Source organism: Asparagus officinalis, chromosome 1 (assembly GCF_001876935.1).
Source record: "Asparagus officinalis chromosome 1, Aspof.V1, whole genome shotgun sequence".
In the NCBI taxonomy this organism is placed as follows: domain Eukaryota; kingdom Viridiplantae; phylum Streptophyta; class Magnoliopsida; order Asparagales; family Asparagaceae; genus Asparagus; species Asparagus officinalis.
The window spans coordinates 110,785,620-110,802,896 of NC_033794.1; positions in this window are offsets into that span (position 1 = coordinate 110,785,620).

Genomic DNA, 17,277 nt, shown 5'->3' on the forward strand with positions numbered 1-17,277 from the left:
TGTGTGTGTGTGTGTGTGTGTGTGTGTATGTGTGTGTGTGTGTGTGTGTGTGTGTGTTTGAGCTCATGGATCATCCTAATTGTGTTTTATTTGTGTGTTTGGTGGCTTGTGTTTTGTTACATAATTCTCATGCTTACATTCTTTTGTGATGTAAATATGAGTAAAAAGGGGGAGAAACAAGTGTTTGAGCTTATGTGGTTTCCTCTAATATATTGTATTAGTCACCATTGCATACATTCTAATTGGCTTTTTGATAGGGAGAGTATTCCCTATATTTGTTTATACCCACTCATGCTTGTTGATAGGGGGAGCTTTTGCTCTCTATTATTGTTTTCTCTATTTTGATGTTGACTGTAGGTTGTCTAAAAATTACAACATATAGTTTATCCTCATCAAACACCTACAACAGAAGTTACAACTCGACGACTTCCACATCAACCAGTCAACGACGAGAGTTATCATCAAATGATTCTCATGACAACATATGAAGGCTACAACTAGAAATTTTTTACGCAGATTGAGAAAGGTTACAATCCAATGACCTTCAAAACAACCAGTGAAAGCTCCGATTCAACAAGTCTTCACAACCAATCCGACGACTCCTACAAATCGAGGAAAGGTCAACGTCTCAATCAACCAGACGAGACGACGCGCCCTGTGCCAACTCGAAAGACTTGTCTCGACTCGAAAGACAGATGAGACGACACCCCCGTGTCAACTCGAAAGCCGGTGTTAGCCGATTAACATCGCCTAAAAAAAATTGATGTCTCGAAGCAAACCAGATGAGACAACATCTCGTCTTGGAACAAATTGGACAAGACAACATTCCGTGTCGAAGCAAACTAGACGACACGACAATCTTTGTGTTGACCAGAAAAGGCGGTCTTAGTCGACACGGAAGGCGGTCTCAGCCGACATCTCCCGTGTCGACCTAAAAGCGGTCTTAGTCGACACGAAAGGTGGTCTTAACCAGCATCTTTCGTGTCAACCCAAAAGGTGGTCTTAGTTGACACCTCCCTGTCAACCCGAAAGGCGTTCTTATTTGACATGACACAGATGCAGAGTTCTCGGCCACTGATGCAACGTAAACCCAGATGCTAATGCAGCCTCTCAGCCATGCGTTCAAACACAGCTCAAGCCCAATGCAGTTTCTCAATCACCCGTTCAAACATAGGTCTATGCCTAGAACGTAATTAACTGCGTTTAACCCATTCAGCCATGACTCGAATGGTTCTGAAACTATTGCTCCACGATCTGAGGAGCCGATTGTGGATCTATTACACCTAATTAATAGGGTAATTAAACCCCTATGAAGGAGAGATTAATAGGGGTGGTTACACCCTATTAATAAGTGAATTAAGAGGGTGGTTATACCCCTTAATCCCCTATAAATAGCTAAAAATTTAGCTTAGTTTGGGTCTTCTTCCAGATTAAAAAAAAATCATCAGGAGAGGATCGTATTTTATCTTTTTGGAGTTTTGGAGATCAGTAACTTGGAGGAACCCTTGGATCATCTCAGAAGGCTTTTATTAAACCCTTTGAGATTACACAGCTTGGATTTTGAACTCTTTCTCAGAGTTCTTCTCAACTCGATCAGAGTTCAAAACTTGCTCTGCAAGTTCTTCTAAACTCATTCAGAGTTCTTTAACTCGTTAAGAATTTTAAACTTGCTACGCAAGTTCCCCTCTACATCAAATCAGGATGAATCAACCACGTTCCATCAAAGTAAGGTGTTCGAATCTTTAATGGGAAACAACATCGAAAGCCCATTGACATAGTGAAGAACCTAGTTTCAAACAAAGATGAGGGTCTCCATCGATCCTCTTCTCTTTTGTAAATGAGGAATCCGATTCAAAAATATTGTAATTCCTTTTTCTAAAATTAGTTAGAGAGAAATTATAATTGAGGGGAATTGTAATCATTCTTTTTCTAAAGTTAGTTAGATAGAATAAAACAATTTTGACCTCATAATATTCTTCCAAAATTTCCCACAAACATTGACAAAGGGGGAAAACAAGTGACTAGGGAGTATCTTGTTTGTGCATTTTATATTCTTTTATATCTATTGAGTGTTGATGTAAATATCATACAACCAATTAAAGTCACGGAGTTTGTAAAAGAGGGGCCATTTTCTTCTTCGACTTTATGCCTGCTTCGGGAGTTAGGATAGCTGAACAATCTGTACACAAAGAATCGTAAGAGGACAGGGATGAGTTCCCCTGTGATACCTCCGATGATCAAGTCAATTGATGAACTTGAGTGAGATAAAAGAATAACCATGTATTCTTATTTTTGTGCAGTGTGTGCTCTAGAGGGTTTTAGATTGCGGACCTTTTGCTAGCTCGAATAATACCTGTATTTATAGAGGATGTCAAGGGAAAATTGGTCACTTCGGTCATGCCAATGGCGGTGATAAATGTGAGCTGGAGGTCGAGTCACTCTTTGCTCTATGTGTGATGGTTTGTGAGTGATGAGCGGTCACTTCAGCAAACATCGGGATGGAACAGCCCGATGAGTCTTCAAGACTGTTGAGGCTGGAGACATAATGATGATCCAAAGATTAAACAATGTTGAGAAGGGAAACCTATGTTGATAAGTTTGAGGCAAAGATAATCTCTTAGCTTCGTCGAGAAACAAGACCTCTGGTGATGTCTCTATGAGTTGTTAACTCTCGTGTCGAATAACACCATCTTTCTTGTCGACACCGTCCTTCGTGTCGACACAAGAGTGTCGGCTTGTCCGACTGGTCGAGATATCATCTTGTCTCAGCTAGCAGCCATCTCTTGAGTCGATATAAAGATGTTGACATGACTGAAATGTCAGAATGTTAATTTATAAGGTCATAATATTCGTAAAAAAGGGTGTACCCCATAACATTAAGAAAATTATTTATCATCATAAAAAAGTAGGAGATTGTTAGGACTCATGTTATGAGCCTACTTTTTAATCTAGTTTTGATGATTAACAAACAATTTATAATTGTGTTTTCTAGTATTTGTGTTTTGTTCACATATACCCATGTTGTGTGGATTTGCATCTACACGATGATATTTGAAATGGATTCGATGAAATTCAAGTACAAGATTCAATATCAAACTTCTCATAATCTTGTATGGGATAAAGGATTTCGTCGTAGCTCTTCTTAAACACTTCTACGGACATAAATCAATCACAATATTAATATACATCTCTTTTCATATAAATAATGACTGCACAAATATGCACACAAGGAATATGTGTTATATCCCAAGCTCGACAAGTGCATGTCCTCTTCTCCAAATCAACGTGAGTAGTTTTATGTGATTGCACTTCGAATATATAATCTCTAGATTGTTTAATCTCTAAATTATATCATTTTCCTATATTTTTTTCTAACAACCTGCTCAGCTTTAGAACAAAGATAACTACTCCATTACCAGCCATTATGCGTATGTTGTTCATGCCAACTGTAGGCATCAAAAATTGCATATAGGTCCCCGCACACAGCTTGAGACGGAGAAAAGATGATGAATATTATTATTTGAGTCAAGAAAGATTATCTAAGTCAATGGAGATCATCCGATACCATAGAAAAGCTAAAAAGCACATGAAGTAAGTCAACGAAGCGTACAAGTCTAAGAAACACGCTAAACGATGAAGGAACAACTCAGCCGAGAGTTGTGCTTTACCCACAAAGGGTGAAGTACCATGTGTGTATCGTCCACTCCATTCCATGAGTATCTTGCCTATGGGAGATTGTAGAGATCTTCATGAGTTTTTCAATGCATCTTGGATCATCTCATTCCGAGATCAGATGAGGGAGTTAGAGGCAAAACAACAATGAGTGCATCACATAAGTTTCCGAGACACATGCGACTGTCTCAGAAACTATGATATGTCTCACACATTTTGGCCATAATGTGATTCAAATATGAAGAAGCTCAAAATACAAAAGTTGTAGATCTCTTTGTCATCTTTCAACGCATCTTGGATCACCTCATTCTGAGATCAAACGAGGGAGTTAGAGGCAAAACAAAAATACGGACATCACATAAGTTTCCGAGACACATGCAACTGTCTCAGAAACTATAAGATATCTTGCACATTTTTGCCATGATGTGATTCAAATCTGAAGAAGCTCAAAATACAAAATTTTTAGATCACTTTGTCATCTTTCTAACACATCTTGGATCACCTTATTATGAGATCAGACAAGGGAGTTAGAGACAAAATAACAATGCAGACATCATATAAGTTTCCGAGACACATGCAACTGTCTCGAAAACTATAAGATGTCTTACACATTTCAGCCATGATACAATTCAAATCTTAAGAAGCTCAAAATACAAAAGTTGTATATCTCTTTGTTAGCTTTCTAACGCATCTTGAATCACCTCATTCTGAGATCGTACAAGAGAGTTAGATGCAAAACAACAATAAGGGCAACTCATAGCTTCTGAGACACATGCGACTGTCTTAGAAATTAGAGGGGGTATGGCGATAGTTTTCTTAAGTTTTATGCAGTCCACATGACTTCATAACTACTGGGGATCATCCATGAATGCGGGGGACCGTTACAAACAAAAATCCCGCTCATAACTATAGAAATAATGGCATTTAAGCATGATGGGAGCAATTACAAAACTATCAGAAGCAAGCCATGTTTTTGAGACAGTTGCGGGTGTCTAGGAAACGTAAGTTTTGTCAAGTCATTAGCCATGTTTCTGAGACAGTTGCAGGTGCCTAGGAAACAGAGGTTTTGCCAAGTCATTTTGTTTCAACTCCAGGCTTCAGTTATAGTTCCTATGAGCTATAAATACCCCCATAGGACCATTATTGAGAAGGGGGAGCATAACAAGGCAGAACTAAGCAGAGGGGATGATAATTTGAGCTTTTAGCAAACTCTGAGCAAGAAAGAGAGAGTCTTCATTCCTTGCGAATACCTTCAGGGGCTTTTGGTGATTCCTCAAGATCTAAACTTTGATTTGATCTTAGGAAGAGTGTTCATCTTACATTAATAAGATATTCACTTCTTTTCTTACTTTTTAAACGAAGCAAGAATACCAAAACCTTCACGATTCAACTTGGATCTGTGATTTGGTTGTCCACAGATAAACCCCGGCACATACAAAGATCCCACACAAGCAGGAGTTGATAAACAATTTTTATGTTCATTTCTAGAGAGTTGTAACTTTTAATTTTCATTGTGTAAGAAAGTCTTATAAAAATACTAATTTTACTTTGAATCTGTAATCGATAAACTTATAATAGATTCAGCAATGAAAACAAGTTTCAACAAAAACAAACCGACGACCATAGTGAGAGCCAACGGTCTCGCTACCGAGACCATCGTGTCATAACTGATCAAGATCCCGGTTGAGTCTACAGTCGAGTATGAATTTGACCAAGCAAAGTTTGAGGAGTATCTGTCATCCTCATAGTCAAAATCTTCCTCGCCTCGTAAATACATGAAGATTTCATCTTCTAAGAAGGTTTGTCGATCTTCAATTCTGACGAAGACTATAGGTGATGACTCTCGCCCCATCGTTGTTGAGGCTTCCCCTCACAATGCTGCTCCGGCAATCAACAATGTCGTAACCTCTGCTCACAATGACTCTCCTCCAGTTAATGAGTCGTTGAATCAAAGTTCGCCAGCACTAACGAAGAGGGCTCATTATAGACAACGTCAGCACCGTGCTCGTCAAATGGCTAAGGCCTTAGAACAAGTCGACGAGGTTCACTGCTATGTGGATCTAGAGTCAAGGAAACATCGAGTGGTCTAGTTGCCTCAACGACAAACCACTCACATCTCTGCTAAGTTATCGGCGAAGGAATGAGTTCTCGTCAAAAGAGCCTGTTCAACCCTTAGGGAACACATTTAGAAGCATCATGCAAATGCAGCTTATGCCCGTGCCCAGGTGCGACAAGCACAAGAAGGGAAGAAGGAAACGGTAGCCAAAGAATCATCAGGAACCCGCAAAGTTTGGATCCTAAAGCCTGAACTTACGCGAAAGTTAGAATCAGGGATTGTCTCCTTCAGCCAAGACACTCGCAACTGTCTCAGCCAAAGCACCTTCAGCCGAGACACTCACAATGGTCTCGGCCAAGGTAGTCGTGTCCGAGACACTCGCAAGTGTCTCGGCCAAAAACAACCTCCTGAGGGCACTTCTTTAACTCCGTCGACGTTCAGTCCTCATCCGTCTGCTGCTACCACATCTACTATGCCCCCAGTGAAGCCATGGATCAGTCCTGACCTATCAAAATTCAAAATCAAAATGGCGGATCACCTGGGTCATTTTCAAGAGGATCAAAGCAAAGCTCCAGTCAAAGACCGTTTGGGTCCAATGAACAAATCCCAAGTGATGCTACAGACTGGGGGTTATACATGTCCTCCTAAGCAGTGAAAGCCTCTCATAAAGAGAAGAATTCTATAACCGACCATATTGGACTGCATGTCGAAGCCCAAGAGCCCATTGAGGTCCAGTGCTCACGAAAGCGTAGTTCCAAGTATGCGACTCTTGAAAATGCTAACAAGGTGTTAAATCCCCAGAATGAAATGTATTCTTTTGACGATAACCTTATACCTAGGAAATCATGTCAACACACGATAGGTTGCTCCGACAATCATGCCGATGAGTTATACTATCGGGCTGGGGGTACGAGCAAGTCTCGGAAGAGAAATACTCGAGAGATGGACTCTTACTGTCCATGCGCCAATATTATCAGGATAGTATTATCAGAATGTAGATGTCCTAAGACCGCTCTGCAGAGAGTCTCGATATTCGAAAGACTATCCACTAAAGCATCAAAGCCCAAATCAAGGCACTTCCGCAAAAGAATATCAGCCATTCAAGATGATGAACTCTCAAAAGTTACCATCAATATGACTGACAAATGAAAGTCTGTGATTGCCTCAAATGGCTCTAATCCCGAATTTTCTTCGGGAAGAGAAGTCAATTCGAGAATAGCCCAACGAATGTCTCGACTCTAGCTAGAAGCTATCAAGCATATAGATTACCCGAAGATGCACGAAGGACTATCTTTAGAAGACCAACTTTCGGATACTTGCTTCGTGATCGCTTCCAACGATACAATGTCTAGCATGAGACAAGCTCAGGAAGCATTTGTGATCAACGCCGAACAATTGTCCTAAATTCTTGAAGATGCTCTGGCAAAACAGAAAGAGGATTTCGAACTTGAAATGGAAATGACTATGCAGCAAATGAGGAAAATGCACGACCAACAAATTACGGCTCTGATGAATTAGCAAGGTGAATCTAGCCATCGCAACAACATTAACCAAATGGATAGTGATCCAGAAGTGGACAAGAATATCAACATTGATGCCCCTCCCGGCAACAACAACACTAGGGTGGTCCCGTTGATAGTACTAACGTTGGGGATGGTCCCGTTCATAATACCTACACTAGGGGTGGTCCCACTGATGATGACAACGCTGGGGGTGACCATGTTGCTCCTCCTCAAAACTGACCAAAGAAGGATACGAGCGAGGATGAGAAAATAAAGGACCTCAAAAGCAAAATCAACGCATTGATTTCTGCTCAGGAGGTGAAGAAGACTGATATATCTTGTCCTTACCCAAGAGAGTGAGAGTCAATCCCATATCTAGCGAAGTTTAACCTGATCAACTTCACGCCGTTCGACAAGAAGGGCTCGCCCGCTCAGCATCTCATTTACTTCAAGTCCCACCTGGAAGTGATCTTCGGCAATGAACCTCTGATGGTCTGGTCATTTGTTGGCATCCTTCGCGGGCCTGCCTTCAATTGGTACCACCGTCTCAAGCCTAGAAGCATTAATAGCTGGGACAATATGGAGAACATGTTTCTCAGCAATGCCTAGAAGCATTAATAGCTGGGACAATATAGAGAACCTATTCCTCAGCAATTTCTTTGATGATGATACTGATGTGTCAATCAAGACACTCTTTGATGAGAAGCAGAAAGACGGAGAGTCAGTCGATACCTTCGTCAATCGCTTTCGGAACAAAGCTATGAACTGTCAAGATCCGGTCACTAAGGAATTTGTCCTCCAAACATACCACAACAATCTTTCCTTGGACGTGTTAGAAGCTATGAGAGTGACATCATCCAAAACTTGGAGAGAGTTGAAGGTGTGCGGAGAGCAGGCCAAACACTTTCTCAAGAAGGCTGAGAGAGGTCAAGCAATGACCAACCCTCCAAACTTGAATTTCACTTATCGTAAAGGAAAAGCACCTGCAGCAGCTATTAATCATGCGTCACAGCAACAACCTCTAAAGCAACAAAAGATTTCAGACCCGAGAATCCAAAAAAGAGTACTCCTTCAAGAATGAGGAAGTTCCAACTATCTTTAAATACCTCCTTGGAAACAACAAGATCAAGCTGCTACCTATCACGAATCAGGAGGAAGCTAACAACACTTTGGATCCAAAGTACTGTGCGTACCACAGAAGGATCCTTCATCCAACCAAATCTTACTTCACTCTCAAAAATAGCATCCACGTTTTGGTTGAAGTTGGCGTTTTAACGCCAAAATAAGCCAAATGGGAACGATTTCCTCCAAAAGGTATATGAGGTTAAACTGCTCCCTATTCCTCCGATGAGTATAAGAGGTTAAACTACTTCTCTGTAATACTCCAACGACCACACGAGTATAAACTGTTTCCCACATTTGACGGGAAGTTCCTGGAGAATATTACACATAATATTATTAAGGATAACCCGACATCAATAAAAGAGTTGAATATAAGATGTTGTTTATTGGGTTTAATTTTGCCAAAGAGCTAGGGGTTGAGTATCTCAAAGCTTTTGGTGAGTCTCAAATAATAGTCAACTGGGTTTATGATAAATACAGTCTATTCAAATGGTGCATAATGCCTTATCACTCAAGAAAGCGCTAGGCTTATGATGCTGATAAACGGTAAGTTCCTAAAAAAGTACTATCCTAAGCCCAATCAGGATAACCCATGAAACAGGAAGTTCCCGAAAGAATGCTATATAGTGTATTCTTAGGGATAACCCGGTCACTACAAAAAACGTGATGAATGAGAAACTCCCTCATAGACTCTGAATGCTTCCAAGGATGAAACGCATCCCATTTTTGGGATCAATTTCACCAAATCCCAAGAATTCTTTTACTATGATGAGATTCAATCACTTCTTTGGATTAGTCTTCTCTAACAAATCTCCCACTGGTGTGTGATGATTCACAATCCTCCACCACAAAGTCTCTCACTGATCAAATCAATTGACAGTTGGTCCACTAAAATTCTTTTTGGTTCAATCCACTCAAATTCCCGCTGTGTCTGTGCACTCAACATTTCAATCGTTAGAGCCCGTACATAGTGCTTGGAATTTTAATCTATTAATTCTTGACAATTGTCAAACCTTTTTCTTGTTAAGTCCTTATCACTTGACATAGAAAACCCCCAACGAGTGATTTGTACAAGTTAACACTTCCACTGTGGTTTGTACTCCCACTCTCACTGTTTATCTTGGTCAAACATTCCTATAATTATGACCACAACCAAAATCTCCTCTTAATTCCTTCCATGAACGAGAGGTTTACTTTCAAATTAAGCGATCAAACCTATAAAATTTAGGATTGTCTCAAACCCCCCACTCGGTCAAATCTTCCTACAGTTAGGACTACAACCAAAATCTCCTCTCGATTCCTTCTATGAACGAGAGGTCCATTTTCAAGTTGAGCAATCAAACCTATAAAAGTTAGGATTGTTTCAAATCCCAACTAGATCAAACCTTCTTACAGTTAGGGCCAAAATCATAATTCATTCTCGATAAACGAGAAATTCACCTTTAGTTTGGTAATCAAACCTTCCGACAGTTAAAATTATCTGAACCTTTTCGATTTTCAGAGTGGAGATCCCACTCTTAGTTTGACCTGCCCGGATTCTCAAAGTGGAGATCCCACTTTGAGTTTCCTTTACAACTGGAGATAGAATATAAAATTTTTCCTCTCTAGTACCGGGTTCATCTTTGCCCCAAGAGAAGACATAGCTTTATGACTCCAAAAATTTGTGCTTTACATGTATAGGGAATTTTATCCCGAATCCTAAGTAAGGATAAGTCAACGCCTAACACGCTTTGCCGGTTAGTCTTTGATCATAAAAAGGATAAAAACCCACATATTTAACATCATGGCAGGTTGTTATTAATAACACCAAAAATTCATACTTTACACGTACGGAGAATTTTATCCTGAATCCTAAGTAGGGATAAGTCAACGCCTAACACGCGTTGCCGGTTAGTCTTTGACCATAAAAGGATAAAAAATCACATATTAAATATTGTGACAGACCATTATTAATAATGCCAAAACCCGTGCCTTACACGCGCGGGGAAGTTTATCCTGAATCCTAAGTAGGGATAAGTCAACGCCTAACACGTATTACCAGTTTAGTCTTTCGTCGAGTGAAAATACACCAGAATCCATGTCTAGGGGAAGTTATCGCGATCCCTGAATAGAGATAAATCCGTATCTGATACATACAGCCGAGTAGTCTATTCCCATATGAAAGACGAAGTCTACGTATTCGATATCATAGCACTAAGAGGGTTAACTCTTTTAGCACAACGTTACATGCAGAACGGACTTAAATAATTTGCATGCTAGCCTAACTCAAACGGCAGTCGGTAAACTTCATCAAACTCATTGATGTCTAAGGGTTTGCCAAAATCCTATAAATACGATAGTCACTGACGTACCAGCTTCATTAGTTAGCCTTGTGACTTGAGTATCCGACAAACTCAGGATAAAATCCATACCTGTAGATGAACTAACCTGAACAGTCAGTCCTGCATCCTCGACACTCGGGACTACCACGCTCCAATATCTTAAGAGCTTAAACTGTATAGACTCAAGTTAACGTACGAGTATAAACTATATTTTCACCACAACGAAGGTCAACGCTGATTAACACGTTAATAATTTCACCGAAACAATATTCAGATCAATTCCAGGTCAAAGAATAATCCCTAGGAGTTCAATCATGGTTCAGATATAAACTCCATATGAGGGTGATTAGTTCAACATCAATTCAACAACATGAGCTAATTCAGAAATCAACACACCAACTTCAGTTCAAGATTTCGACAACTGTCAGACAAAACACAACACCAGAAGAATTTTAGCTATTCGATAAAATACTAAATAGACTAAAAAAATGAAAAAGTTAACAAACTAAAGTCTATATGTATCATATCCAAAGTATTTTAGTATTTTCTATGAAAGAATGAGACTGAAACACTTTGGAGGGGGTATCTGGAGGCGTCAAAAATTGCCTATAGGTCATCGCACGCAGCTTGAGATAAAGAAAGTTATTATCTGAGTCAAGAAGGATTATCTGAGTCAATAGAGATCATACGATACCATAGAGGAGCTAAAAATCATATAAAGTAAGTCGACAAAGCGTACGAGTTTATGAAACACGCTAAACGATGAAGGAGCAACTCAGCTGAGAGTTGTGCTTCGCCCACAAAGGGCGAAATACCATGTGTGTCTCGCCCACTCCATGAGTATCTTGCCTATAGGAGGTTGTAGAGCTTCATGAGCTTTTCAACGCATCTTGGATTATCTTATTCCGAGATCAGACGAGGGAGTTAGAGGCAAAACAACAATGAGGGCATCACATAAGTTTCCGAGATACATGCGACTGTCTCGAAAACTATGATATGTCTCACATATTTCGGCCATGATGTGATTCAAATCTGAAGAAGCTCAAAATACAAAAGTTGTAGATTTCTTTGTCATCTTTCTAACGTATCTTAGATCACCTTATTCTGAGATCAAACGAGGGAGTTAGAGGCAAAATTACAATACAAACATCACATAAGTTTCCGAGACACATGCAATTGTCTCGGAAACTACAAGACGTCTCACATATTTTGGCTATGATGCGATTCAAATATGAAGAAGCTCAAAATACAAAATTTTTAGATCACTTCATCATCTTTCTAATGCATCTTGGATCACCTCATTCTGAGATCAGACAAGGGAGTTAGAGACAAAACAACAATGCAGACATCACATAAGTTTCCGAGACACATGCAACTGTCTCAGAAACTATAAGATGTTACATTTTGGCCATGATGCGATTCAAATTTAAAGAATCTCAAAATACAAAAGTTATAGATCTCTTCGTTATCTTTCTAATGCATCTTTAATTACCTCATTCTGAGATCATACAAGAGAGTTAGATACAAAACAACAATGAGGGCAACTCATACCTTCTGAGACACATGCGATTGTCTCGGAAATTAGAGGGGGCTTGGTGACGGTTTTCTTAAGTTTTGTGTGGTCCACGTGGCTTTATAACTGCTGGGGATCATCCATGAACGTGGAGGAGCCGTTACAAACAAAAATCTAGCCCATAACTACAGAAATAATGACATTTAAGCGTGATGGGAGCAGTTACAAAACTGCCAGAAACAAGCCATATTTCCGAGACAGTTGCGGGTGTCTAGGAAACATAAGTTTTGTCAAGTCATTAGCCATGTTTTCGAAACAGTTGTGGGTGTCTAGGAAACAGAGGTTTTGTCAAGTCGTTTTGTTTCAACTCCAGGCTTCAGTTACAGTTCCTATGGGCTATAAATACCCCTTAGGGCCATTATTAAGAAGGGGGCTGGGGAGCATAACAAGGCAGAAGTAAGCAGAGGGGATGATAATTTGAGCTTTTAGCAAACTCCGAGCAAGAAAGAGAGAGTCTTCATTCCTTGCGAATACCTTCAGGAGCTTTTGGCGATTCCTCAAGATCTAAACTTTAACTTGATCTTGGGAAGAGTGTTCATCTTACATTGATAAGATATTCACTTCTTTTCTTACTTCTTAAACGAAACAAGAATACCAAAACCTTCACGATTCAACTTGGATCTGTGATTTGGTCGTTCACGGATAAACCCCGGCACATTCAAAGATCCCACGCAAGCAGGAGTTGATAAACAATTTTTATGTTCATTTCTAGAGAGTTGTAACTTTTTATTTTTTATTGTGTAAGAAATTCTTATAAAAGACTAATTTTACTTTGAATCTGTAATCAATAAATGTGTAATGGATTCAGCAATGAAAACAACTTTCGACACATACACCAACCATAATTTGTTTTCGGATATGCTCCACCATTTGTAGTACACGTTACAATCGAGCTTCACGTATCCAGCTGTTAAAGGATTCTGTGACATTAGAAGTTATATAACCATATCTGCAAACATCAAAATAATAAAAAGTATAATGCATACAATATATAATAAAATTAACATGTAACTACAAAACGTAACCGTTAAGAGTGAAAGTTAACATATAAACCCGAAACCTAACATATAATAATGAAAGTTAACATCTACTAGTTATAGTAACATGTACAAAGGAAACTTAACATATATGCGAAAGAGTTAACATCTACTGCAAAACATCATAATGATTGAATGCAGTACCTACTGCTAGCGAAGAATATATTTGCCCATTGCTCTATCGAGTAATTAATTGCAATCTCATATGCAGATGGAGACATCTCATAACTTTTCTTCATGTAGTCGTTCCATTCTGCTATAGTGTATTTCTAGCAAGCATATTGGAGCAAATTCCCCAAAACTTCTGTGTCCTTTACCTTTATTCCCAAATCCTTTAGTTTTGATCTAAAATTTTCAAGTAGGTGTAGAACACATCTTGAGTGGATTGCTTTAGGAAAATATTCTCTTACGGCTTCTCAAATCTCATTGTCGACATTAGAAATAATTATAATTAGTGAGGGAGGATTGTATGGGTCTGACCTTTCATACAGTATGGATCACAGACCTTGAAAGAACCATCTCCAATTAGCTACATTTCCTGTTAGCATATGCAATACGCAAGTGAAAATATCCCTTGGTCTCCGTCCTACGCTATGGCGATGAGGAGCATGTCTTTGTATTTGTCTTTCAAAAAGGTCTCGTCCAAAAATTATAGGGATCTACATCCATTTAAGAAACCAATGATGCAAGCAACATAACATATGAACAGTTTTCTGAACCTTCCTTCATTCTATTTAATGGAAATATAGCTTCCTGGATTCCTTCACCATGTGCTCATACCTGTACATCAATGTCACCACATTTCATGTAAATATAATATAATGGAGCAAATATGTATTAATTTTTTAAAGTTAGCGTCTAACAGTGAAAGTTAATATCTAACTATTAAATGTATTATCTAACTGAGAAAGTTAACATCTTAACATAAAAGCTAACAGTTATTCATGAAACATAACATCCTACAGTGACAATTAACATATATCAATGAAACTTAACATGAAACATCTAAGGTTAATATATTGCACGATAAATCAATAACTAGCATTGTACTATAAGTGACTACTAATAAAATTTGTATATTTAATAAAAGGACTGTAAAATTTACCATCTTAATTGATCATACAACTCATAACTATAATAGTACATATCATCTTGTGCTCTTTCTTTGCCCCACCATATCTTACTATATTCAATTCTCAATCTATATCGAGTGAGAAACTCCTTTTGCACATCAATTGGATGGATTTTGGACCAAACCTTTAATACATGTCGCGATTGGGCTGCTATGAATTTGCGAGATGCCCATGATTATCTGACAAGTTAGTATGTTGTCTGCAACTGTGTTCATTCACAAACCTTTTGATTTCAATTCTTTTTTTATTTTTAACAGGAGAGGCATACAACATCCAAGGGCATCCATATGTCTCCTTATATCGACAATAAACTCGGATATGTTTGGGTTCATTCTTTATAAATTCATAATCAAACCTTTTCGCCATAGAATAGTATTACAAAGTTAGTCTTAATTCATTTATACTTTCAAATTGTTGTCCTTTTCACTTAATGTTGTGTGCCACCATTGAGGAATGATGAAAGTGTTGTTGAGAATATCATCAGCTCTCATTACATTCTCACCAGACGGACAATCATTTTGGATTCTCTCTGAATTAGAAGCATTTCGTGGAGGAGTAAGACTATATTCTGCATTCAAAGAGGTATTACTACTGCACAAATTAATGAGCCATTGAGATATCATATTCAACTATAATATAATATTATCTTCTGATATTTTAAATTAACAGCTCCTTATGTAAACTAACAGGTAACCGTGAGCGTTAATTGACTAGGAGTAAAATTAATATGTTTCGGTAAAACTTAACATAGAACAGTGAAATTTAATAGACTATACACATAGTTAACACGCTAGGAGGAAAGTTAACAACTTTATGAAAAAACTAACATGTTACTATGGAAGTTAACACGTTCGTGTAAAAGTTAACATATCTTGTTGAAACTTAACATTTTATAGGAAGAGTTAACATCTAACCATTAAAGATAACAATTATGTTTCATCTGTGCATTGAAACCTGAAATCACAAAGCTTACATCACACAAAGCACAATTTTAAAAAGAGTATTTATTACTTACATTTCAGTAAGAATTTTACTTTTTGATTTTTTCAGAAGTAGAACCCTCTATATTAACAACAGCTTACATGTGAATCTCCGTACAACTAATATTTCGATTATGCTTCTACATGCACTTCAAATCATCTTCATTGTTAACTAAAAAACTTAGGTTTGGGTGCATCTCAGATTTATATATCAATGATAAAGCATCTTGAGGCACTTTTAGTTTTTCAGACACATCAAATTTCAGTTCAAAAAAGCTTATTGTAGAATTTAGCATCAAGAATATAGCATTTTCGCCTAACGACACCATGCAAATCAAGTCTTTGACGACCATTGAGGGTTGTTGAAAGTAGGGCTAAGCACGGTTCGGTTCGGTTTGGTTTTTATCAAAATTTGAACAACCGAACCAAACCACATATTCTTCAAAACCGTACCGAACCGTTACAAGTCGGTTCGGTTCGGTTTGTTCGATTCTAAGTTCATCAAACTTTCAATAAAGTCTGTATTTCAATTGTTGTTGATGCAAAGATCATGACAATTACAAGAAATTAAAGCAGAAAGCATAACAATCTATCAATCCTTTAGTCTGAAATTAGTCAAGGTGATTTACTGCTGGGAGTTTCTTTGGATATTGACAGGGGTTGAGCATATTTTTTGACTTCAATGTTGCATGGGGCACTAAAGTGGACTTGCTCTCAAGTGTTGTGATCCAAGTCCCATGCAAACTAAGTGCAGTTGTTATTTTCATTTTAAATTAGAATCTTGATCAAATGAAAAGGGTTACCTATATTTTGTATGGCTGATATGATAATAAATAAACATGACCATCTGTGATTGTCGGTTTAATTGAAAGCTTACCCATGTTATTCCATAAAAGCTTACCTAAATCTGTGATTGTCGGTTCCATGAAAGCTCACTCAAATCTGTGATTGTCGGTTCCATGAAAGCTCTTACAGACGCCGGCTTCAAAAGAGAATGGAGACTTGGATTCGGGACTGAGTTGCAAAAGAGAAATTGCAGTCCTTGAAGGTCTTGCGGACGACGCGGAGGCTCGTGTAGTAGACGACGATCGCCTTCTGCTCAGCCGGCGGCGGCGACGGAGGTCTATGCTTGTTGGAGAGAGCAGATTTGAAGAATGGAGTTAGGGTTTAGGTTTCATCACTTTCATTTGAGGGATTTTATATGAACGGGTCGAGCATGTGGGTTACGGGTTAAAAATGTAGTGTTAAGCGGTCGGTTCGGGCAGTTCGGGTTAAAAAGTTTTCAACCCGACCCGAACCGATTTAATACTAAAACCGACCCAAACCATTAATTTTTGATCGGTTCGGTCGGTTTTTTCGGTTTGGACCGAACCATGCTCAGCCCTAGTTGAAAGTTATGAGGACAGTTATGAGGATTAATTGAGTGAATTTTTAGAGCATAAGGGGTTGTTGAAAGTTGAAGAATAAAAACCTAATATCATAAATGAGAGAGTGAGAGATAAAGCTATAAAATATACCCATGATGAGTTAGACCAGTAATGAAGGGAACCCGCGCTTTTTTCCCTTCATTTTCGCCGTCGAATCGCATTAATTGCGATGACAGAGATCACCGGCTTCATGGGTGAAGGAGATGGTTTCCTGGGTGAGAGAAGATGACATTTTCGGTAGACTGGTGAAAATACATAGAGTACATTTTTACAAAAGTGGGCTTTTGGGTTGGGCCACACTTTTTTGGCTTTTTTGGAGCTAAAGAGTAAGGAAAAAACGTTGATGGGGCTGTGCCATATCAGCGTCTTTTTTGGGGTCTTAACACATTTTCCCCTAAATATTTTATAAATAGCACCAAAAAAAAAAGAAAAAAAGAAAAAAGGGAAAAAAAAC